The 25273-nt window shown below is 39.2% G+C and overlaps 2 pseudogenes; both read left to right on the forward strand.

Annotated features, from left to right (window-relative positions):
• LOC137660130 (uncharacterized) overlaps positions 1 to 11498 on the forward strand; it is a 12508-nt pseudogene extending 1010 nt beyond the window's left edge.
• An 874-nt stretch (positions 11499 to 12372) lies between these two features.
• Positions 12373 to 22332, forward strand: LOC137614461 (uncharacterized; annotated as a pseudogene).
• Positions 22333 to 25273: the final 2941 nt, after the last annotated feature.

Genomic DNA, 25273 nt, shown 5'->3' on the forward strand with positions numbered 1-25273 from the left:
TGGACAGACTTGGAGCTGATAATATCACGGAGTTTTGGAGATGTGAAAGGAAGAGATTATGTGAGGAGAGAATTCACGTCAAGAATGGTGAAATTGTAAAACGATAAATGAACATTCGCATACTGCTGACCCCGCTCAAGTGGTAAAAGGAAAAGTAACATCGAAAATAAAGGTGCAGGCTTCAGAAACAATGGAACAAACATCTGCAGACTGCAAAACAAACTAGGGATACAACACCCAACTAAATGGAAGTTTATTGATAATTTGAAAAGGCTGCAACGAGGAAGAGATCTTTACTACGAACAGTTGATTGATGGTCAAACGCCATCTGTGAAATTGAAAAAGTTTCGAGAAGCAGATGTGCCTATAAAATCAGTAGTTATGCAGTTTGAGCGCAGAAATATTTTGGAATATATGAGAGGAATTGCATATAACTTTTCCTGGACACATACAATTATATCTCTGCAAAAATTACTTTATGCATTATCTTTATTTCAATAATTCAACTATTGGATAAAATTCCCTATCTATGCATTTTTCTTCAATTCCACAAAACCTTTTTGCAATAATTTAATTACTAAATATAAATGTGAATACATAGATCCATCATTCCATATTTTGAATAAAATTTAAAAGATTTGATATATGCTAGTGGCAAGGTAGCTGGTAGCAGTTGGCCTCTGCGGCCAGTAAGGCGGGCAGCAGTCAGATGGTTTGCGGCCAGTAGTCCCATTCCCCTTCCACTCCACTAACTGCAGCAACAACAAATCCCAGGTACTCAAACTTATCTACATCCTCAAGTATCTCTCCACTCAACGTGACATTCACCATAGCAACACCCACCCTTCTCGTACATCTCATAACCTTACTCTGTCACTTATCGACCAAGCTTTTCCTTTTCCTTTTCTTTTGAGTCTGCAATCAATACCGTATCATCCGCAAACAACAAATGATCGACCTCCCACTTATGATCGCTATCATCTATCAGTATCAATCTCTGACCAAGCACTCAAGCATTCACCTCTCTCAAAACACCAGCAACTAACAAATTGAACAACCATAGTGACATCACACATCCCTGTCTTAGTCCCACTGTCACTGGAAACCACTCACTCACTTCATTGCTTATTGTAACACACGCATTTGTGCCAATGTATAAACTCTTCACTGCTTGCAATAACCTTTCACCAATTCCACACACACACACACACACACATATACATACATATATATATATATATATATATATATATATATATATATATATATATATATATATATATATATATATATATATATATATATATATATATATATGAGTCAATAATCAGAAAAATTTAACAAGAAAATAATTTATTAAAAATGAGAATAAAACTTTAAGAAAAATATGATGAAAAGGCATATAGCTTTGTAGTTATTATTATTATTATTATTATTATTATTATTATTATTATTATTATTATTATTATTATTATTATTATTAAAAGAAGGAGATCAACATGTGCAATGAGTCAAACTCTACTCATACAGAGCTGGCTAGACAGCTTTGTAGTGAACTTTACAGAACTTTGAAGCAACACAATCCAGAAACTTTTAACATATTAAATGATCTAAAAGATTTTGAAATCACTCACTAGTTCCCACATATGCCAAATCACACAATTAAATTTACTATATTTTCAGTTCGTCTTTTTACTTAGAAGATATTAGCTCTGGTCACTTCCCAGTGTATGAAAAACAAGTTTAACTTTTGAAAGCGGTTGACATTTTGGTGGTAATCCCCTGGCGTAACATAGACCTAATTCGAAATATAATAAACATGCGCTTACACAATCATCATCATCAGCCATTACTAGTCCAGTGCAGAACAAAAGCCTCAGACATGTCATTCCACTTCCATCTGTTTATGGTCGTTCTGTATCAGTTTACGCTTACAAACATCTTTAGTTCGTTAATCCATCGTCTTCTCTTCCTTCTCCTGCTTCTTTTGTAATCTCTAGGGACCCATTTTGTCTCATTCTCATTATATGCCCTGCCAATGTCAATAACGTTTTCTTACTGTACCAACCGTGTGTCACACGATCGTACATAATTCATTTTGTATATATTATGCTTGTATCTTCGCTCTTCCCTCGCACTAAAAAGAACCAGAATAAACATGTCTGCGTTTCTTCTATGTAACATTGTCTGTTTTTCAAACATGAAATTTCCTGTTGCCTTGAGGTTTTGTATATAAAGGAGAGTATTCTATAATAAATTAACTCAGTTGCTTTCATATTGCCTTTGAGTTCACAACCTTCTCTCTGCCCGTCACATTTGTGACCCCGGAAGTCAACTCGCTCCCACTGCCTTCCACCCCCACCCCCCTCGCCCCTCCATCATTGGTACTATGGCGGACTCTTCAGAAGTTGGCCCTGCGGCTGCCCCATTGAAACTTTCATCGTTCGCCAGCGGAGAGGCGTTTGTTTGGTTTCAGCGCACAGAAGTCCAGTTTTGCATCAAGGGCGTGACTCGCTCAACCACCAAAGCAGATTATGTTCTCGCGGCGATACCCGAGGACACCTTCCCGGAAATATCCGACTAGCTTTGTGAACAAGGAGACACCCCAATAGTGTATGATGCCCTCAAAACATACCTTCTGCTGCAGTACTCACCGTCGCCAGCCGCCCATACATCAAAGCTTTTTCAGCTCTCGCAAATACCGTTGGGGGACCAAAGGGCTTCGCTTGCCCTCAGGGAAATGACCAGTATCGCTCGCCTTCAACCTGCCGCAGACGGCTCTCCTCGTGAGGTGAACCTACTTCATGCCCTTTGGATACGCCGTTTACCCGGACCTACTGTATACGCGCTGCCATACCCTATGTCGATAGTTTACCCATAAAGGACTTGATGAGCAAAGCCGACGCCCTTATGGACAGCCACTTCAAGACCTCCATCAACGCCTCCACCCCTGACGAAGAGGATGCCTATCCAACGTCAACCGAAGCTGACATGAATGCCATAGGACATACACACCTACCCCGTGACGTGCCGAAGAAGCGACAAAGCCGCCCACCACCCACCAATCGCTCACGCCCCAACAAACGACTTCTAAAACCACTTACTACCTCCCATCTGCCGCAGTTTTGCTACTACCACTTCAGATTCGGGGCAAGAAATGTGCCGAGGATTGTCAGTGGCCAAAAAACATGTAAGTAGGCCATCGCTCGTGGTGGTGGCCTCCCGTGTTTCTAATCTTTTCTTTTTACATGATGCAGGAACGGGCGTGCGATTTTTGGTAGACACGGGTGCTTGTCATTCTCTTTTGCCAAGGAAACTCTTCAAGACACGACGTAGTCTGTCTGCATCTGCCGACGTCCGCTTGGTAGCTGCCAACAGATCTGCGATACCCACCTATGGTTACGTGAACCTCACATTATCGTTCGGAAACGGTAAATTTAATTGGAAGTTTCTCGTTGCTGACGTCACATTGCCAATCTTCGGTGCGGATTTCCTCTCTCATTTCCACCTTCTGGTCGATGTCGCCCACCGACGATTAGTCAACGCAGACTTGTACTTGTCAGCCGGACCCCTCTAACCTCGCTCTCCACATTAGCGCACCCACGGATGCTTACACCCACCTCCTCACGTCGTACCCGGAAGTTTTCCGTCCAGAACTTCGCCAAACGCCCACGGTTCCTGCCAAGCACGGTATTTATCATCATATCAAGACGACGGGACCCCCAGGGTTCGCAAAATTCAGACATCTGGCACTGAAACGATTGGCAGCCGCCAACTAGACGTTTGCCGAAATGGAGGAAATGGGCCTTTGCCAAAAGGCCTCCAGCCCCTGGTCGTCACCCTTACACATCGTTCTGAAGAAAGACGGCTCCCTCCGTCCATGCGGGGATTACAGGCACCTGAACATGCAAACAGAACCGGATCACTACCCCCTCCCAAACATTGCCGACGTACGTGACCTCCTACCTGCTCAAAGCGAAGGTTTTCTCTACGCTCGACCTCCTGAAGGAGGGGTATTATCAGGTGCCTATGAACCCAGAAGACATCCCCAAGACTGCCATCTCCACTCCGTTTGGTATATACACCTTCAATTACTCCTGTTTTGGCCTTCGTAATGCCGGGGCCACGTTTCAACGTCTCATGGATGGCATCTTAGGGACCTCCCTTTCTGTGTATGGTATGTGGACAAGATACTTGTGTTCTCCTCCTCAAAATAGGAACACCTCCGTCACCTGCGCATCGTGCTCGACCGCCTGCAACAAAACGGCCTTGTAGTCCGGTACGACAAGTGTACCTTTGGCGCCAACGAAGTGTCGTTCTTAGGGCACCGCATCACTTAGGTGGTCTAAGGTTTTGAGGTGTCAGGTACGATAAGGTTTATAATAAGTTAAGAAAAGGATATAGGCACTAATCTGGTTATTCTATATTTTCAGGCTAATAATTACGCTTTATCGATTTTGTTTGTTTGTTTGCGCAGGGGAGTCTTGTGGTGGTCTTCTCTGTGTCGTTCGGTGTGTGTGTATGTATTGGACACTATGGTGATAAGTGGGATATATAACACTGAAATATACAGTGGTTTTTGTGATCAACATTTATTGATAGTGAGTGATGTGTATCCCTGAAAATGAACAGCGTATTGAGTGTAGAAAAGGTTATAGCCTTTGGTCTATATATACAGAATCCGGTTGTTAGTGCAATGACTCTTTATTAAGCTTATTAACAGAATGAGTGATGTGAAATTTTTTGGTTGGGTATCTATTTATCGAATGGTGATGTTTTGGCTTTCTGGTTTTGGAAAGTTTTCCTGTGATTAGTCTTAAGTTTAAGAGATTGTTAGTATTTGTTATATATTGTAATATATTGTTATCCTTGTGAGCTGCAAACCTTGGTACTTGCCACCCTCTTTCCTTTTGTTTGTCATGTTTTTGCAGTTTGTTTAATAATTATTTTTGAGTTTTGATTTAATATTTCAATATGTGATGACCTGTATGTTTTTATTTAAATCGCATTATAAGGGAAAAAAATTAGGAATTTTTTTTTTGTTGGGTGAGGAGGTGTAACATAGTTGTTATATATTTCTGAATTATTTAAGTTTTTAGATGTATAAGATTAAGTATAGACGTATTGTTATAAGGTTAAGTATGGACTTATTCTTTTCTTTCTTTAATAGTTTGTCTTTTCACTGGTGGTTATGTTAGTGTTTATAATGGACTAACGGCTGTTTTATATTTTCAAGTGGTGTGGGTTTCGTGGCTGCGCTCCTGTGAACGGAGGTTTGAACGGGCTTGTTGGGGGAGGGTTCCTTAGTGTGTTTCTGAGCCTCTAACCTTGAAGGGCACGACATTTGCTGTTGGAACTATATCTATTCCTCACCATTGCAGAGCTACTTTGTGAAGATGTTTAGCTTTTCTGGATATCTTTTCTCTGCAGCAGAGACCATTTATCCTGCCTATTGTGTACTGCCCTTGGTTCAGTAAAAGCCAAGGGGACCTCTCTGTCCCAAGGTAATGATAATTATACCTGTTTAATTATCGTGATCACGACCTGTGATAATCAGCTGACATCATTAGTGGAGCTTGTGGAAGCCTTTCAATCAAACCAGCCATCGTCAATTTGCTAGGGATATTTAGTTTGTATTTGTTAGGATGTTCTTACTTTTCGTTGGCCTTCTCCTTTCTGGACCCTCTCTCCATTTAGTATGCATGTGTTGATGACCTTTCCCTAATTGTGTCATTGTTTTCTTTTGCAGGGAGTTGAGATTGAGTGTGTATCATTTATTATTGTATTATTGTGGTTCAGGTGTTATTTCTGTCTAAATATTATGTATTAAAGTTAAGCAGATTTTTGTGGTATTTTCTTTGTCCCCTTGAGTTGACTTTGCACTGGTATCGATGTTTGGATACTATTCCACCTTTAGTGGACTAAGTACTGTATGATGGTGATACTATTTGATACGTGTAGTGTTTTGTGTGGTGGTCAAAGCCAGCCATCACAAGTGGCGACCGTGACAGGATCTTTCGTTCCTGAGTATTCACCTGTGTTTGTGCAAAGTTAATTCTTGAGGAAATTTTTTTTTCAGGCAGTGTATTTTCACCTCCTCGGTGTTGTTTTATGTAAATTTAGTATTTTGCGTGATTAAGTGGTCATCGTGGTTGTTAACGTATTAGAACTCCTTAGAGGAGAGGGGTGGCAAGAGAGGTTGGCAGAGGTAAATAGGGAAGACTTGGAAATTGTAGCAGAACATTTTGAATTGGAATATGATATGTCCATAAGAAAGGGTGTATTGCTATTGCACATTTATGATTATGTTAAAACTGTAAAGACAGGTGGGGAACAAGAGGTGAAACCTGATGAAGTAGTGTCTATAGAAATTTTGGATAGGCAGATTGCCCTGAGACAAATGGAATTTTAAATGGAAAAGTTTAAGGCAGGGGAAAGAGAAAAGGAGAGGCAGCATGAGATTGCCATGAGAAACCCAGGATCTTTTTCCCCCGCCCATTCCCCAAATAGGTTAGTAACTCCCGCTATTAATTTATCGCAGGCTCTCAAATTTGTACCTAAATTTGAAGAGAATAATGTAGCAGAATTCTTTGTATCATTTGAGAGGATTGCTGCAAGGTTGGAGTTGCCCCTAGAGTATTGGACCACTCTTATACAAAGTAAATTGGTTGGAAGAGCTCAGAGGGTATATGTAACGCTGGAGGAGGATCAATCAGCAGATTATGAGAGTGTAAAGGCTATTGTCTTGAAGGCCTATGAGTTAGTCCCTGAAGCTTATAGGCAACGCTTCCGGAACTTAGAAAAATGTAGGGAACAAACTTTTGTTGAATTTGCCAGGGCGAAGGAACTGTATGCTAGCGATTGGTTCAAGTCCAAGGAGGTGGGAGATTTTGAGAAATTGAAGGAGTTAATGTTGGTGGAGGAGTTTAAGAGGTGTGTCCCGGATAAACTGAAGGTCCACCTCGAAGAGTTAAAACTCGAGACCATTCAGGAGGTAGCCATCACTAGGGACGAATATTGCTTGTCTCATAAGAGTGAGTTAGGGGGAGTAACGACAAATGTGAAGTTTAGTTGGGTTAAGATGGTTAGGAATAATAATGCTAATCCGAATAATAATGCAAAGGTATTTAGTAGAAATAATCATGGAAGTAATAATAATCAGGGTAATGCTAATAATAATTTTTCTCCTAGCAGAGGTAATAGGCCAAATATATATAATCCAGAGAAATTGAGGACATTGACGTGCTTCTTTTGCAATAAGAAGGGGCACGAAAGAGTATGTGTTATACGTTTAAAAGAGCGCAAGATGCTAATAGTAGGCCAGTGATGGGTGTGGAAAAGAGAGAGGGAGAAAATATCCCGACAGGGTCCGCTGACCAATGACTACCTGGTTGTTTTGACAGATATTTGTCCTTCGGTAGTGTCTCCTTCGCCAATTCGCCCGAGAAAAGACGAGTGCGTATTTTGCATGATACGGGTGTAGCACAGTCTATGATCCTACGGGAGGCATTACCTTGTAATTTTATACCAAAAAGTGGGGAATTTGTGTTATTGGCTGGTTTTCCTGATACGGTAAAATCGTATGCCATCGAAAATTTTAATTTAATCTGCCCTTCCTTTGCAGGGAATTTGAAATTGGCCATAGTAGATAAATTCCCGGTTAAGGAGGTTGATGTGGTGATAGGGAATGATGTGGCTATGAAGAATAATACTTGTCCCATATTGATAAACCTTGATAGTAAAGTAGCAGCAGTTACTCGTTCTAGTGCTAGAATTGTTGACGCTGCAGAGTCAACAATTGATTTAGATTTAAGTAGTTTAGATCGTAGTGATACCCTAGCTGTAGATCTTGGAATGTTAACGGACAAGTTAAATTGGACTACTGAAGAGCTAATCAAGGGCCAGAAAAAGGAGTTTCGGGAACTCCCTATCGAGTCAAGGGAGGTGTCTGATATGACTGGTCCCAAATTTAAGATAAATAATAATATTTTATATAGGTTGAGTAGGCCTATGGGGGTGGATAATGTTGATCATGAAATTATAAAACAGATAATGGTTCCCTTTGGTTACAGGAAGGAGTTAATGTCATTGGCGCACGAAAGTGGTTTGGCCGGCCATTTTGGAATTCATAAAACTTCCTGCAAATTGTTAGGGAATTATTATTGGCCGAAGTTGAAGGCAGATGTAAAGAAGTTTGTCAATAGTTGTGATGTGTGTCAGAGGGTCGGTAAACCCAATCAGCGCATTCCAAAATCGCCTCTATGTCCTATTCCCGTAGTTTCCGAACCTTTTAAGGAAGTCATTATTGATGTGGTTGGACCATTACCAAAGACGCATAGTGGTAATGAGTATATTTTGACAATAATGGATAGGATGTCTCGATATCCCGAGGCAATACCACTACGTACCATGAAAAGCATTAAAATTGTTAACGTACTAATTGACTTTTTACCAGGTTTGGGATGCCTAAAGTATTTCAATCAGATTGTGGATCTAATTTCATGAGTAGGCATTTCAAAGATAAAATGGCATTGTTGAATATAAAACATGTGACCTCTTCTCCATATCACCCAGAAAGTCAGGGAGTTCTGGAGAGATTTCATCAAACCCTGAAATCTATGGTAAAAAAATATTGTTTGATTAATGGTTCTGAATGGGATAAGGAATTACCTTATTTGTTGTTCGCTTTTCGTTCTGTCCCAAGTCAGTCTTTGGGTTTTTCGCCTTTCAACCTTGTGTTTGGTCATTGTGTTCTAGGGCCTCTCGATGTGGTTCGTGAGTCTTAGGAGGCAGACGTCCATGAGGTTAATTTATTGGATTATGTGTCTAATCTAGGCGATAAATTAACCAAGGCTTGGAAATTTGCGGGTGAAAATTTATTAGGTAGCCAAAAAAGAATGAAGTTCCTTTTTGATAGAAGGTCCAAGGCACGCGACTTTGCGGTAGGCGATAAAGTGTTTGTTTTGTTTCCCTTCCCAGGGAATCCATTGAAAGCTTCTTTTTCAGGTCCTTGGAAAATTTTGAAAAAAGTAAGTGAAGTTAACTATCTAGTGGAGACGCCCCAAAGAAGGAAACCTTTTCAACTGTGTCATGTAAATATGTTGAAGGCTTATATGGAACGGGAGAAAGTCATTCCCGTAGCAACCATTGGGAATACGGTAGAATCTGAGAACAATAACCATTTTTCTTTTTCAGGGGGGAGGGTATTCATGATAATTGTTTCAATGGATGTGAATGGCGGTCGGATAATAGAAAGTCTTTGGAAAATTTTTCGGGAGTAATTTCACATTTAGGTAAGGAAGAACAAAGGCCTTTGAAAAAATTAGTATCTATTTTTAAGGAATTATTTTCGGATATACCGGGTAAGACTTCGATCCTTAAACATGATGTAGATGTAGTTAGCGCCACTCCTGTGAAACGATCTCCTTACAGGTTGAATCCCTTCAAAAATGAGGTTGTAGCGAAAGAAGTGGATTATATGTTAAAACATGACCTAATTGAACATAGTCAAAGTCCGTGGTCATCACCGGTTGTATTGGTAAAGAAATCCGACGGTGATTTCAGGTTATGTTTTGATTACCGTAAGTTGAATGAGTTATCTAAATCTGATTGTTATCCATTACCTCGAATTGAGGATTGTATTGATCGAATGGGTAAGGCCAAATACATTAGCAAATTTGATTTGTTGAAAGGTTATTGGCAAGTTCCTCTTTCAAAGCGGGCAAGGACCCTGTCTGCTTTTGTAACACCACAGGGACTGTTCCAATGTACAGTTATGCCGTTTGGTATGAAGAACGCGGCTGCCACATTTCAGAGGTTAATGAATACTTTAGTCCATGGTTTAGAAGGATGTGTTATGTATATTGATGATATTGTTATTTATAGCGATGATTGGGAAACCCATTTAAAACGTATTAGGGCACTATTTGAGGTGTTGAAAAAGTCAAGTTTGGTAATTAATTTAAAGAAAAGTGATTTCGCAAAGGCGAAGGTGGTATATTTGGGTCATGAGGTTGGTAATGGTAAAGTTGCTCCTAAGCAGGCCAATATCGAAAGTATTGAAAACATGGTAGTCCCTAAATGTAGGAGGGATGTCAGAAGATTCCTTGGTTTGAGTGGGTTCTACCAAAGGTTTGTTAGGAAATTTTCGGATATAGCAGATCCGTTGACAAATCGGTGCTCTTCCAATATGTGATCTACCGGGTTGTTTCTCTTCCAATATGTGATCTACCGAATTGTTACTCTTCCAATATGTGATCTACCGAGTTGTTTACATTCCAATATGTGATCTACACAATAACAACCCATATTTCCCCCAACAAACTTGCAAACTACGGTGTTTTTAAACCACGTAGTTGTTTACCCATTAACTATCCATTATTATCCATTAAACATAGCAAAATATCTAGTTGTCGGCATTCCAGTATAAACCAAACAATCTTCAAAAGTTAAATTTGAAATATCCATTTGGAATATTTATTTGGAATACAACCCCTATAATGTGGACTCACAGAATTTGTAAGGAACGTTATTTGTAATGCAGAAACAGCTGTAGCCTACTTACGTGAAAAGAATTTATTGGATGATCCTGAAGTTGTTGCCATTAATTGTGATAAGTGCGGAAGTTTTATGAAAAATAAAAGACGTAAAGTGAAAGGAAGTTTTGTACCTGTAATGAGATGTCCAGTGCAAGGATGTGAAACTTTTAAAAGTGCTCGTACTGGGAACTGTTTTTTTCATTACTCTGATTTAAATAATAAGACGAATTGCAAACTTTCCTTATGCCAGATTCTGGATATTGTGTATTTTTTTGTGTGTGAAACCCCTATCAAATATGCTGAAGTTATCACTGGACGATCTCATTCCTCACTAGTTGACTGGTATAACATGTGCCGTGAAGTTTGTACTAACATAGTTCAACAAAAAGGTCAGATGGTCAGGACTACTGTAGAGCCAATACAGATAGATGAAGCTAGATTTGCTGGCAGGAGGAAATATATCCGTGGAAGATTACTTCAAGGAAATCTTGACCCACAATCAACACACAGTGAAGCAGAAATTGAAAATAATAGGAATCACGGCAACAGGATAGACGGCCCTTGGGTGTTCGGTGTAAAGAAGGGTCTTGACTGTCGTTATTTTTATGTTGATCGTCGAGACAGAAATACACTTCTACCAATAATAATTCGTGAATGTGCACAAGGATCAGTAATACATTCAGACGAGTGGCCGACTTATAGCACCTTGAATTCTCATGCATTTGTACACTCCACTGTTAACCATCAGCGGCATTACGTCGACCCAAACACTGGAACGCATACCCAATCAATTGAAAGATCGTGGTTAGATGCAAAAATCAAAATTTTGCGAACGATGAGAGGTACCGCTAAACAAATGCTTCAGTCACATCTGGATGAATACTGTTATAGAATGATGAGAAAAGAATCTGTAAATTTATATTTTGAATTTTTAATGATATTAGAGAAGTCTATCGTTAAATGTCTTGATTTTTACCTTTTTCCATTTCTGCTATCGTTAAATGTCTATTATTTCCTTTTTAAATTTTTCATTAAATATAGCTAATAATAAGTTCTTTTTATTTTTATTTTGTCTACTTTTTTTCCTAGTATATCACATGCCATGAACAGTAGATCAATAGTAGATCACAAACCTTCGGTAGATCACATATTGGAAGAGCACCGACAAATCTCTTTAGAGAGAAGGTAGCATTTGTCTGGACGGATGAAACACAAAAGGCTTTTGATAATTTAAAAAGAGTATTAATTAATTACCCTGTCTTGAGAGCTCCTAATTTTGACCTTCCTTTTTCTCTTGCCACGGATGCAAGTGACGTTGGTGTAGGAGCGGTGTTGTTGCAGAATGACGAGCAGGGAGTTTCTCATCCTGTCGCATTCTTTTCTAAAAAGTTGTCCTCCGCCCAACGTAGGTATTCTACTGTGGAGAAAGAGACTCTAGCTTTAGTATTTGCTATTAACCATTTTCAGGTTTATCTCTCCTCCTCAGATACACCTATTAAGGTCTTGACGGATCATAATCCCCTGACCTTCATCAGCAGATACAAGAATAAAAATCAACGATTGATGAGGTGCAGTCTCATGCTGCAAGAGTGGAATTTAGAATTTTCCCACATCCCAGGAAAAGATAATATTGTTGCCGATTTTCTCTCTCGCAGCGTTGAATATTAGTTGATTGACAGAGGGCTATGCAGTTATTAAAGGTAGTATCTGTATCGTTCTAATTATGGTTTGTGTGCTGTTGAAGTGGGCACGTAGTGAGTAGAAGCAAATGTATATTTAAGATTTATTAATCATGGTTTCTTTACAGAACACTATAATGTTTTGGGTATAGTATATGGGATCTTTAAGGTTAAAAGGTGAGGGTGATCACTGGTATTTGCTAATGGTTGATTAATTAGGTGGTCTACGGTTTTGAGGTGTCAGATACGATAAGGCTTATAATAAGTTAAGAAAAGGAGATAGGCACTAATCTGGTTATTCTGTATTTTCAGGCTAATAATTACGCTTTATCGATTTTGTTTGTTTGTTTGCGCAGGGGAGTCTTGTGGTGGTCTTCTCTGTGTCGTTCGGTGTGTGTGTATGTATTGGACACTATGGTGATAAGTGTGATATATAACACTGAAATACACAGTGGTTTTTGTGATCAACATTTATTGATAGTGAGTGATGTGTATCCCTGAAAATGAACAGGGTATTGAGTGTGGAAAAGGTTATAGCCTTTGGTCTATATATACAGAATCCGGTTGTTAGTGCAATGACTCTTTACTAAGTTTATTAACGGTATGAGTGATGTGAAATTTTTTGGTTGGGTATCTATTTACCGAATGGTGATATTTTGGCTTTCTGGTTTTGGAAAGTTTTCCTGTGATTAGTCTTAAGTTTAAGAGGTTGTTAGTATTTGTTATATATTGTAATATATTGTTATCCTTGTGAGCTGCAAACTTTGGTACTTGCCACCCTCTTTCCTTTTGTTTGTCATGTTTTTGCAGTTTGTTTAATAATTATTTTTGAGTTTTGATTTAATATTTCAATATGTGATGACCTGTAAGTTTTAATTTAAATCGCATTATAAGGGAAAAAAATTAGGATTTTTTTTTTTGTTGGGTGAGGAGGTGTAACATAGTTGTTATATATTTCTAAATTATTTAAGTTTTTAGATGTATAAGATTAAGTATAGACGTATTGTTATAAGGTTAAGTATGGACTTATTCTTTTCTTTCTTTAATAGTTAGTCTTTTCACTGGTGGTTATGTTAGTGTTTATAATGGACTAACGGCTGTTTTATATTTCCAAGTGGTGTGGGTTTCGTGGCTGCGCTCCTGTGAATGGAGGTTTGAACGGGCTTGTTGGAGGAGGGTTCCTTAGTGTGTTTCTGAGCCTCCAACCTTGAAGGGCATGACATTTGCTGTTGGAACTATATCTATTCCTCACCATTGCAGAGCTACTTTGTGAAGCTGTTTAGCTTTTCTGGATATCCTTTCCCTGCAGCAGGGACCATTTATCCTGCCTGTTGTGTACTGCCCTTGGTTCAGTAAAAGCCAAGGGGACCTCTCTGTCCCAAGGTAATAATAATTATACCTGTTTAATTATGGTGATCACGACTTGTGATAATCAGCTGACGTCATTAGTGGAGCTTGTGAAAGCCTTTCAATCAAACCAGGCATCGTCAATTTGCTAGGGATATTTAGTATGTATTTGTTAGGATGTTCTTACTTTTCGTTGGCCTTTTCCTTTCTGGACCCTCTCTCCATTTAGTATGCATGTGTTGATGACCTTTCCCTAATTGTGTCATTGTTTTCTTTTGCAGGGAGTTAAGATTGAGTGTGTATCATTTATTATTGTATTATTGTGGTTCAGGTGTTATTTCTGTCTAAATATTATGTATTAAAGTTAAGCAGATTTTTGTGGTATTTTCTTTGTCCCCTTGAGTTGACTTTGCACTCGTATTGATGTTTGGATACTATTCCACCTTTAGTGGACTAAGTACTGTATGATGGTGAATACTATTTGATAAGTGTAGTGTTTTGTGTGGTGGTCAAAGCCAGCCATCACAAGTGGCGACCGTGACAGGATCTTTCGTTCCTGAGTATTCACCTGTGTTTGTGCAAAGTTAATTCTGGGGTAATTTTTTTTTCAGGCAGTGTATTTTCACCTCCTTGGTGTTGTTTTATGTAAATTTAGTATTTTGCGTGATTAAGTGGTCATCATGGTTGTTAACGTATTACAACTCCTTAGAGGAGAGGGGTGGCAAGAGAGGTTGGCAGAGCTAAATAGGGAGGACTTGGAAATTGTAGCAAAAAATTTTGAATTGGAATATGATATGTCCATAAGAAAGGGTGTATTACTATTGCACATTTATGATTATGTTAAAACTGTAAAGACAGGTGGGGAACAAGAGGTGAAACCTGATGAAGTAGTGTCTATAGAAATTTTGGATAGGCAGATTGCCCTGAGACAAATGGAATTTGAAATGGAAAAGTTTAAGGCAGGGGAAAGAGAAAAGGAGAGGCAGCATGAGATTGCCATGAGAAACCCGGGTTCTTTTTCCCCCGCCCATTCCCCAAATAGGTTAGTAACTCCTTCTATTAATTTATTGCAGGCTCTCAAATTTGTACCTAAATTTGAAGAGAATAATGTAGCAGAATTCTTTGTATCATTTGAGAGGATTGCTGCAAGGTTGGAGTGGCCCCTAGAGTATTGGACCACTCTTATACAAAGTAAATTGGTTGGAAGAGCTCAGAGGGTATATGTAACGCTGGAGGAGGATCAATCAGCAGATTATGAGAGTGTAAAGGCTATTGTCTTGAAGGCCTATGAGTTAGTCCCTGAAGCTTATAGGCAACGCTTCCGGAACTTAGAAAAATGTAGGGAACAAACTTTTGTTGAATTTGCCAGGGCGAAGGAACTGTATGCTAGCGATTGGTTCAAGTCCAAGGAGGTGGGAGATTTTGAGAAATTGAAGGAGTTGATGTTGGTGGAGGAGTTTAAGAGGTGTGTCCCGGATAAACTGAAGGTCCACCTCGAAGAGTTAAAACTCGAGACCGTTCAGGAGGTAGCCATCGCTAGTGACGAATATTGCTTGTCTCATAAGAGTGAGTTAGGGGGAGTAACGACAAATGTGAAGTCTAGTTGGGTTAAGATGGGTAGGAATAATAATGCTAATCCGAATAATAATGCAAAGGTATTTAGTAGAAATAATCATGGAAGTAATAATAATCAGGGTAATGCTAATAATAATTTTTCTCCTCCATCCATATCCATATACCAAGGGCACTTCCCCCAATTTTGGGGGGTAGCCGACATCAACAAGAACAAAACAAAAAAGGGGACCTCTACTCTCTATGTTCCTCCAGCCTAACCAGGGACGCAGCCGAGTTCAGCTGGTACTGCTAGGGTGCCACAGCCCAACCTCCCACATTTCCACCACAGATGAAGCTTCATACTGCTGAGTCCCCTACTGCTGCTACCTCCGCGGTCATCTAAGGCACCGGAGGAAGCAGCAGGGCCTACCGGAACTGCGTCACAATCGCTCGCCATTCATTCCTATTTCTAGCACGCTCTCTTGCCTCTCTCACATCTATCCTCCTATCACCCAGAGCTTTCTTCACACCATCCATCCACCCAAACCTTGGCCTTCCTCTTGTACTTCTCCCATCAACTCTGGCATTCATCACCTTCTTTAGCAGACAGCCATTCTCCATTCTCTCAACATGGCCAAACCACCTCAACACATTCATATCCACTCTAGCCGCTAACTCATTTCTTACACCCGTTCTCACCCTCACCACCTCGTTCCTGACCCTATCTACTCGAGATACACCAGCCATACTCCTCAGACACTTCATCTCAAACACATTCAATTTCTGTCTCTCCATCACTTTCATTCCCCACAACTCCGATCCATACATCACAGTTGGTACAATCACTTTCTCATATAGAACTCTCTTTACTTTCATGCCCAACCCTCTATTTTTTACTACTCCCTTAACTGCCCCCAACACTTTGCAACCTTCATTCACTCTCTGACGTACATCTGCTTCCACTCCACCATTTGCTGCAATAACAGACCCCAAGTACTTAAACTGATCCACCTCCTCAAATAACTCTCCATTCAACATGACATTCAACCTTGCACCACCTTCCCTTCTCGTACATCTCATAACCTTACTCTTACCCACATTAACTCTCAACTTCCTTCTCTCACACACCCTTCTAAATTCTGTCACTAGTCGGTCAAGCTTCTCTTCTGTGTCTGCTACCAGTACAGTATCATCCGCAAACAACAACTGATTTACCTCCCATTCATGATCATTCTCGTCTACCAGTTTTAATCCTCGTCCAAGCACTCGAGCATTCACCTCTCTCACCACTCCATCAACATACAAGTTAAACAACCACGGCGACATCACACATCCCTGTCTCAGCCCCACTCTCACCGGAAACCAATCGCTCACTTCATTTCCTATTCTAACACATGCTTTACTACCTTTGTAGAAACTTTTCACTGCTTGCAACAACCTTCCACCAACTCCATATAACCTCATCACATTCCACATTGCTTCCCTATCAACTCTATCATATGCTTTCTCCAGATCCATAAACGCAACATACACCTCCTTACCTTTTGCTAAATATTTCTCGCATATCTGCCTAACTGTAAAAATCTGATTCATACAACCCCTACCTCTTCTAAAACCCCCCTGCACTTCCCAGATTGCATTCTCTGTTTTATCCTTAATCCTATTAATCAGTACTCTACCATACACTTTTCCAACTACACTCAACAAACTAATACCTCTTGAATTACAACACTCATGCACATCTCCCTTACCCTTATATAGTGGTACAATACATGCACAGATCCAATCTACTGGTACCATTGACAACACAAAACACACATTAAACAATCTCACCAACCATTCAATTACAGTCACACCCCCTTCCTTCAACATCTCAGCTTTCACACCATCCATACCAGATGCTTTTCCTACTCTCGTTTCATCTAGTGCTCTCCTCACTTCCTCTATTGTAATCTCTCTCTCATTCTCATCTCCCATCACTGGCACCTCAACACCTGGAACAGCAATAATCTCTGCCTCCCTATCATCCTAAACATTCAGCAAACTTTCAAAATATTCCGCCCACCTTTTCCTTGCCTCCTCTCCTTTTAACAACCTTCCATTTCCATCTTTCACTGTCTCTTCAATTCTTGTGCCGGCCTTTCTTACTCTCTTCACTTCTTTCCAAAACTTCTTCTTATTCTCTTCATATGACTGACCCAGTCCCTGACCCCACCTCAGGTCAGCTGCCCTCTTTGCCTCACGTACCTTGCGCTTTACTTCCACCTTTTTCTCTCTATATTTTTCATACTTCTCTATACTATTACTCTGCAGCCATTCTTCAAAAGCCCTCTTCTTCTCTTCCACTTTTACCTTCACTCCTTCATTCCACCATTCACTGCCCTTCTTCATGCTGCCTCCAACAACCTTCTTGCCACATACATCACTTGCAATCCCAACAAAATTTTCTTTTGCTAACTTCCACTCCTCCTCTAAATTACCAGTTTCTCTTACTCTCACCTCGTCATATGCCATTTTCAACCTTTCCTGATATTTACTTTTTACCCCAGGTTTTATTAGCTCTTCAACCCTCACTAGCTCCCTTTTACATCCACCTACTCTATTCCCCCACTCTTTTGCTACAACCAATTTTCCTTCCACCAAAAAATTATCAGACATACCGTTAGCCATACCCCTAAACACGTGCACGTCTTTCAATCTTCCAAACATTCTTTTAGTTATCAACACATAATCCATTAATGCCCTTTCTACTACTCTTCCATTTGCCACTCTTACCCATGTATACTTATTTCTATCTTTCTTCTTAAAAAAAAGCTAGCACTTATTACCATCTCTTGTTCAACACACATATCTACCAGTCTCTCACCACTCTCATTTTCACCTGGTACACCTATTACCTCTCCTAGCAGAGGTAATAGCCCAAATATATATAATCCAGAGAAATTGAGTACATTGACGTGCTTCTTTTGCAATATGAAGGGGCACGTAAAGAGTATGTGTTATACGATTAAAAGAGCGCAAGATGCTATTAGTAGGCCAGTGATGGGTGTGGAAAAGAGAGAGGGAGAAAATATCCCGACAGGGTCCGCTGACCAATGACTACCTGGTTGTTTTGACAGATATTTGTCCTTCGGTAGTGTCTCCTTCGCCAATTCGCCCGAGAAAAGACGAGTGCGTATTTTGCGTGATACGGGTGCAGCACAGTCTATGATCCTAAGGGAGGCATTACCTTGTAATTTTGTACCAAAAAGTGGGAAATTTGTGTTATTGGCTGGTTTTCCTGATACAGTAAAATCGTATGCCGTCGAAAATTTTAATTTAATCTGCCCTTCCTTTGCAGGGAATTTGAAATTGGCCATAGTAGATAAATTCCCGGTTAAGGAGGTTGATGTGGTGATAGGGAATGATGTGGCTATGAAGAATAATACTTGTCCCATATTGATAAACCCTGATAGTAAAGTAGCAGCAGTTACTCGTTCTAGTGCTAGAATTGTTGACGCTGCAGAGTCAACAATTGATGTAGATTTAAGTAGTTTAGATCGTAGTGATACCCTAGCTGTAGATCTTGGAATGTTAACGGACAAGTTAAATTGGACTACTGAAGAGCTAATCAAGGGGCAGAAAAAGGAGTTTCGGGAACTCCCTATCGAGTCAGGGGAGGTGTCTGATATGACTGGTCCCAAATTTAAGATAAATAATAATATTTTATATAGGTTGAGTAGGCCTATGGGGGTGGATAATGTTGATCATGAAATTATAAAACAGATAATGGTTCCCTTTGGTTACAGGAAGGAGTTAATGTCATTGGCGCACGAAAGTGGTTTGGCCGGCCATTTTGGAATTCATAAAACTTCTTGCAAATTGTTAGGGAATTATTATTGGCCAAAGTTGAAGGCAGATGTAAAGAAGTTTGTCAATAGTTGTGATGTGTGTCAGAGGGTCGGTAAACCCAATCAGCGGATTCCAAAATCGCCTCTATGTCCTATTCCCGTAGTTTCCGAACCTTTTAAGGAAGTCATTATTGATGTGGTTGGACCATTACCAAAGACGCGTAGTGGTAATGAGTATATTTTGACAATAATGGATAGGATGTCTCGATATCCCGAGGCAATACCACTACGTACCATGAAAAGCATTAAAATTGTTGACGTACTAATTGACTTTTTACCAGGTTTGGGATGCCTAAAGTATTTCAATCAGATTGTGGATCTAATTTCATGAGTAGGCATTTCAAAGATAAAATGGCATTGTTGAATATAAAACATGTGACCTCTTCTCCATATCACCCAGAAAGTCAGGGAGTTCTGGAGAGATTTCATCAAACCCTGAAATCTATGGTAAAAAAATATTGTTTGATTAATGGTTCTGAATGGGATAAGGAATTACCTTATTTGTTGTTCGCTTTTCGTTCTGTCCCAAGTCAGTCTTTGGGTTTTTCGCCTTTCAACCTTGTGTTTGGTCATTGTGTTCTAGGGCCTCTCGATGTGGTTCGTGAGTCTTAGGAGGCAGACGTCCATGAGGTTAATTTATTGGATTATGTGTCTAATCTAGGTGATAAATTAACCAAGGCTTGGAAATTTGCGGGTGAAAATTTATTAGGTAGCCAAAAAAGAATGAAGTTCCTTTTTGATAGAAGGTCCAAGGCACGCGACTTTGCGGTAGGCGATAAAGTGTTTGTTTTGTTTCCCTTCCCAGGGAATCCATTGAAAGCTTCTTTTTCAGGTCCTTGGAAAATTTTGAAAAAAGTAAGTGAAGTTAACTATCTAGTGGAGACGCCCCAAAGAAGGAAACCTTTTCAACTGTGTCATGTAAATATGTTGAAGGCTTATATGGAACGGGAGAAAGTCATTCCCGTAGCAACCATTGGGAATACGGTAGAATCTGAGAACAATAACCATTTTTCTTTTTCAGGGGGGAGGGTATTCATGATAATTGTTTCAATGGATGTGAATGGCGGTCGGATAATAGAAAGTCTTTGGAAAATTTTTCGGGAGTAATTTCACATTTAGGTAAGGAAGAACAAAGGCCTTTGAAAAAATTAGTATCTATTTTTAAGGAATTATTTTCGGATATACCGGGTAGGACTTCGATCCTTAAACATGATGTAGATGTAGTTAGCGCCACTCCTGTGAAACGATCTCCTTACAGGTTGAATCCCTTCAAAAATGAGGTTGTAGCGAAAGAAGTGGATTATATGTTAAAACATGACCTAATTGAACATAGTCAAAGTCCGTGGTCATCACCGGTTGTATTGGTAAAGAAATCCGACGGTGATTTCAGGTTATGTTTTGATTACCGTAAGTTGAATGAGTTATCTAAATCTGATTGTTATCCATTACCTCGAATTGAGGATTGTATTGATCGAATGGGTAAGGCCAAATACATTAGCAAATTTGATTTGTTGAAAGGTTATTGGCAAGTTCCTCTTTCAAAGCGGGCAAGGACCCTGTCTGCTTTTGTAACACCACAGGGACTGTTCCAATGTACAGTTATGCCGTTTGGTATGAAGAACGCGGCTGCCACATTTCAGAGGTTAATGAATACTTTAGTCCATGGTTTAGAAGGATGTGTTATGTATATTGATGATATTGTTATTTATAGCGATGATTGGGAAACCCATTTAAAACGTATTAGGGCACTATTTGAGGTGTTGAAAAAGTCAAGTTTGGTAATTAATTTAAAGAAAAGTGATTTCGCAAAGGCGAAGGTGGTATATTTGGGTCATGAGGTTGGTAATGGTAAAGTTGCTCCTAAGCAGGCCAATATCGAAAGTATTGAAAACATGGTAGTCCCTAAATGTAGGAGGGATGTCAGAAGATTCCTTGGTTTGAGTGGGTTCTACCGAAGGTTTGTTAGGAAATTTTCGGATATAGCAGATCCGTTGACAAATCGGTGCTCTTCCAATATGTGATCTACCGGGTTGTTTCTCTTCCAATATGTGATCTACCGAATTGTTACTCTTCCAATATGTGATCTACCGAGTTGTTTACATTCCAATATGTGATCTACACAATAACAACCCATATTTCCCCCAACAAACTTGCAAACTACGGTGTTTTTAAACCACGTAGTTGTTTACCCATTAACTATCCATTATTATCCATTAAACATAGCAAAATATCTAGTTGTCGGCATTCCAGTATAAACCAAACAATCTTCAAAAGTTAAATTTGAAATATCCATTTGGAATATTTATTTGGAATACAACCCCTATAATGTGGACTCACAGAATTTGTAAGGAACGTTATTTGTAATGCAGAAACAGCTGTAGCCTACTTACGTGAAAAGAATTTATTGGATGATCCTGAAGTTGTTGCCATTAATTGTGATAAGTGCGGAAGTGTTATGAAAAATAAAAGACGTAAAGTGAAAGGAAGTTTTGTACCTGTAATGAGATGTCCAGTGCAAGGATGTGAAACTTTTAAAAGTGCTCGTACTGGGAACTGTTTTTTTCATTACTCTGATTTAAATAATAAGACGAATTGCAAACTTTCCTTATGCCAGATTCTGGATATTGTGTATTTTTGTGTGTGTGAAACCCCTATCAAATATGCTGAAGTTATCACTGGACGATCTCATTCCTCACTAGTTGACTGGTATAACATGTGCCGTGAAGTTTGTACTAACATAGTTCAACAAAAAGGTCAGATGGTCAGGACTACTGTAGAGCCAATACAGATAGATGAAGCTAGATTTGCTGGCAGGAGGAAATATATCCGTGGAAGATTACTTCAAGGAAATCTTGACCCACAATCAACACACAGTGAAGCAGAAATTGAAAATAATAGGAATCACGGCAACAGGATAGACGGCCCTTGGGTGTTCGGTGTAAAGAAGGGTCTTGACTGTCGTTATTTTTATGTTGATCGTCGAGACAGAAATACACTTCTACCAATAATAATTCGTGAATGTGCACAAGGATCAGTAATACATTCAGACGAGTGGCCAACTTATAGCACCTTGAATTCTCATGCATTTGTACACTCCACTGTTAACCATCAGCGGCATTACGTCGACCCAAACACTGGAACGCATACCCAATCAATTGAAAGATCGTGGTTAGATGCAAAAATCAAAATTTTGCGAACGATGAGAGGTACCGCTAAACACATGCTTCAGTCACATCTGGATGAATACTGTTATAGAATGATGAGAAAAGAATCTGTAAATTTATATTTTGAATTTTTAATGATATTAGAGAAGTCTATCGTTAAATGTCTTGATTTTTACCTTTTTCCATTTCTGCTATCGTTAAATGTCTATTATTTCCTTTTTAAATTTTTCATTAAATATAGCTAATAATAAATTCTTTTTATTTTTATTTTGTCTACTTTTTTTCCTAGTATATCACATGCCATGAACAGTAGATCAATAGTAGATCACAAACCTTCGGTAGATCACATATTGGAAGAGCACCGACAAATCTCTTTAGAGAGAAGGTAGCATTTGTCTGGACGGATGAAACACAAAAGGCTTTTGATAATTTAAAAAGAGTATTAATTAATTACCCTGTCTTGAGAGCTCCTAATTTTGACCTTCCTTTTTCTCTTGCCACGGATGCAAGTGACGTTGGTGTAGGAGCGGTGTTGTTGCAGAATGACGAGCAGGGAGTTTCTCATCCTGTCGCATTCTTTTCTAAAAAGTTGTCCTCCGCCCAACGTAGGTATTCTACTGTGGAGAAAGAGACTCTAGCTTTAGTATTTGCTATTAACCATTTTCAGGTTTATCTCTCCTCCTCAGATACACCTATTAAGGTCTTGACGGATCATAATCCCCTGACCTTCATCAGCAGATACAAGAATAAAAATCAACGATTGATGAGGTGCAGTCTCATGCTGCAAGAGTGGAATTTAGAATTTTCCCACATCCCAGGAAAAGATAATATTGTTGCCGATTTTCTCTCTCGCAGCGTTGAATATTAGTTGATTGACAGAGGGCTATGCAGTTATTAAAGGTAGTATCTGTATCGTTCTAATTATGGTTTGTGTGCTGTTGAAGTGGGCACGTAGTGAGTAGAAGCAAATGTATATTTAAGATTTATTAATCATGGTTTCTTTACAGAACACTATAATGTTTTGGGTATAGTATATGGGATCTTTAAGGTTAAAAGGTGAGGGTGATCACTGGTATTTGCTAATGGTTGATTAATTAGGTGGTCTACGGTTTTGAGGTGTCAGATACGATAAGGCTTATAATAAGTTAAGAAAAGGAGATAGGCACTAATCTGGTTATTCTGTATTTTCAGGCTAATAATTACGCTTTATCGATTTTGTTTGTTTGTTTGCGCAGGGGAGTCTTGTGGTGGTCTTCTCTGTGTCGTTCGGTGTGTGTGTATGTATTGGACACTATGGTGATAAGTGTGATATATAACACTGAAATACACAGTGGTTTTTGTGATCAACATTTATTGATAGTGAGTGATGTGTATCCCTGAGAATGAACAGGGTATTGAGTGTGGAAAAGGTTATAGCCTTTGGTCTATATATACAGAATCCGGTTGTTAGTGCAATGACTCTTTACTAAGTTTATTAACGGTATGAGTGATGTGGTATGAGTGATGTGAAATTTTTTGGTTGGGTATCTATTTACCGAATGGTGATATTTTGGCTTTCTGGTTTTGGAAAGTTTTCCTGTGATTAGTCTTAAGTTTAAGAGGTTGTTAGTATTTGTTATATATTGTAATATATTGTTATCCTTGTGAGCTGCAAACTTTGGTACTTGCCACCCTCTTTCCTTTTGTTTGTCATGTTTTTGCAGTTTGTTTAATAATTATTTTTGAGTTTTGATTTAATATTTCAATATGTGATGACCTGTAAGTTTTAATTTAAATCGCATTATAAGGGAAAAAAATTAGGAATTTTTTTTTTGTTGGGTGAGGAGGTGTAACATAGTTGTTATATATTTCTAAATTATTTAAGTTTTTAGATGTATAAGATTAAGTATAGACGTATTGTTATAAGGTTAAGTATGGACTTATTCTTTTCTTTCTTTAATAGTTAGTCTTTTCACTGGTGGTTATGTTAGTGTTTATAATGGACTAACGGCTGTTTTATATTTCCAAGTGGTGTGGGTTTCGTGGCTGCGCTCCTGTGAATGGAGGTTTGAACGGGCTTGTTGGAGGAGGGTTCCTTAGTGTGTTTCTGAGCCTCCAACCTTGAAGGGCATGACATTTGCTGTTGGAACTATATCTATTCCTCACCATTGCAGAGCTACTTTGTGAAGCTGTTTAGCTTTTCTGGATATCCTTTCCCTGCAGCAGGGACCATTTATCCTGCCTGTTGTGTACTGCCCTTGGTTCAGTAAAAGCCAAGGGGACCTCTCTGTCCCAAGGTAATAATAATTATACCTGTTTAATTATGGTGATCACGACCTGTGATAATCAGCTGACGTCATTAGTGGAGCTTGTGAAAGCCTTTCAATCAAACCAGGCATCGTCAATTTGCTAGGGATATTTAGTTTGTATTTGTTAGGATGTTCTTACTTTTCGTTGGCCTTTTCCTTTCTGGACCCTCTCTCCATTTAATATGCATGTGTTGATGACCTTTCCCTAATTGTGTCATTGTTTTCTTTTGCAGGGAGTTAAGATTGAGTGTGTATCATTTATTATTGTATTATTGTGGTTCAGGTGTTATTTCTGTCTAAATATTATGTATTAAAGTTAAGCAGATTTTTGTGGTATTTTCTTTGTCCCCTTGAGTTGACTTTGCACTCGTATTGATGTTTGGATACTATTCCACCTTTAGTGGACTAAGTACTGTATGATGGTGAATACTATTTGATAAGTGTAGTGTTTTGTGTGGTGGTCAAAGCCAGCCATCACAAGTGGCGACCGTGACAGGATCTTTCGTTCCTGAGTATTCACCTGTGTTTGTGCAAAGTTAATTCTGGGGTAATTTTTTTTTCAGGCAGTGTATTTTCACCTCCTTGGTGTTGTTTTATGTAAATTTAGTATTTTGCGGGATTAAGTGGTCATCATGGTTGTTAACGTATTACAACTCCTTAGAGGAGAGGGGTGGCAAGAGAGGTTGGCAGAGCTAAATAGGGAAGACTTGGGAATTGTAGCAGAACATTTTGAATTGGAATATGATGTGTCCATAAGAAAGGGTGTATTACTATTACACATTTATGATTATGTTAAAACTGTAAAGACAGGTG

Source organism: Palaemon carinicauda, chromosome 20, assembly GCF_036898095.1.
Source record: "Palaemon carinicauda isolate YSFRI2023 chromosome 20, ASM3689809v2, whole genome shotgun sequence".
In the NCBI taxonomy this organism is placed as follows: domain Eukaryota; kingdom Metazoa; phylum Arthropoda; class Malacostraca; order Decapoda; family Palaemonidae; genus Palaemon; species Palaemon carinicauda.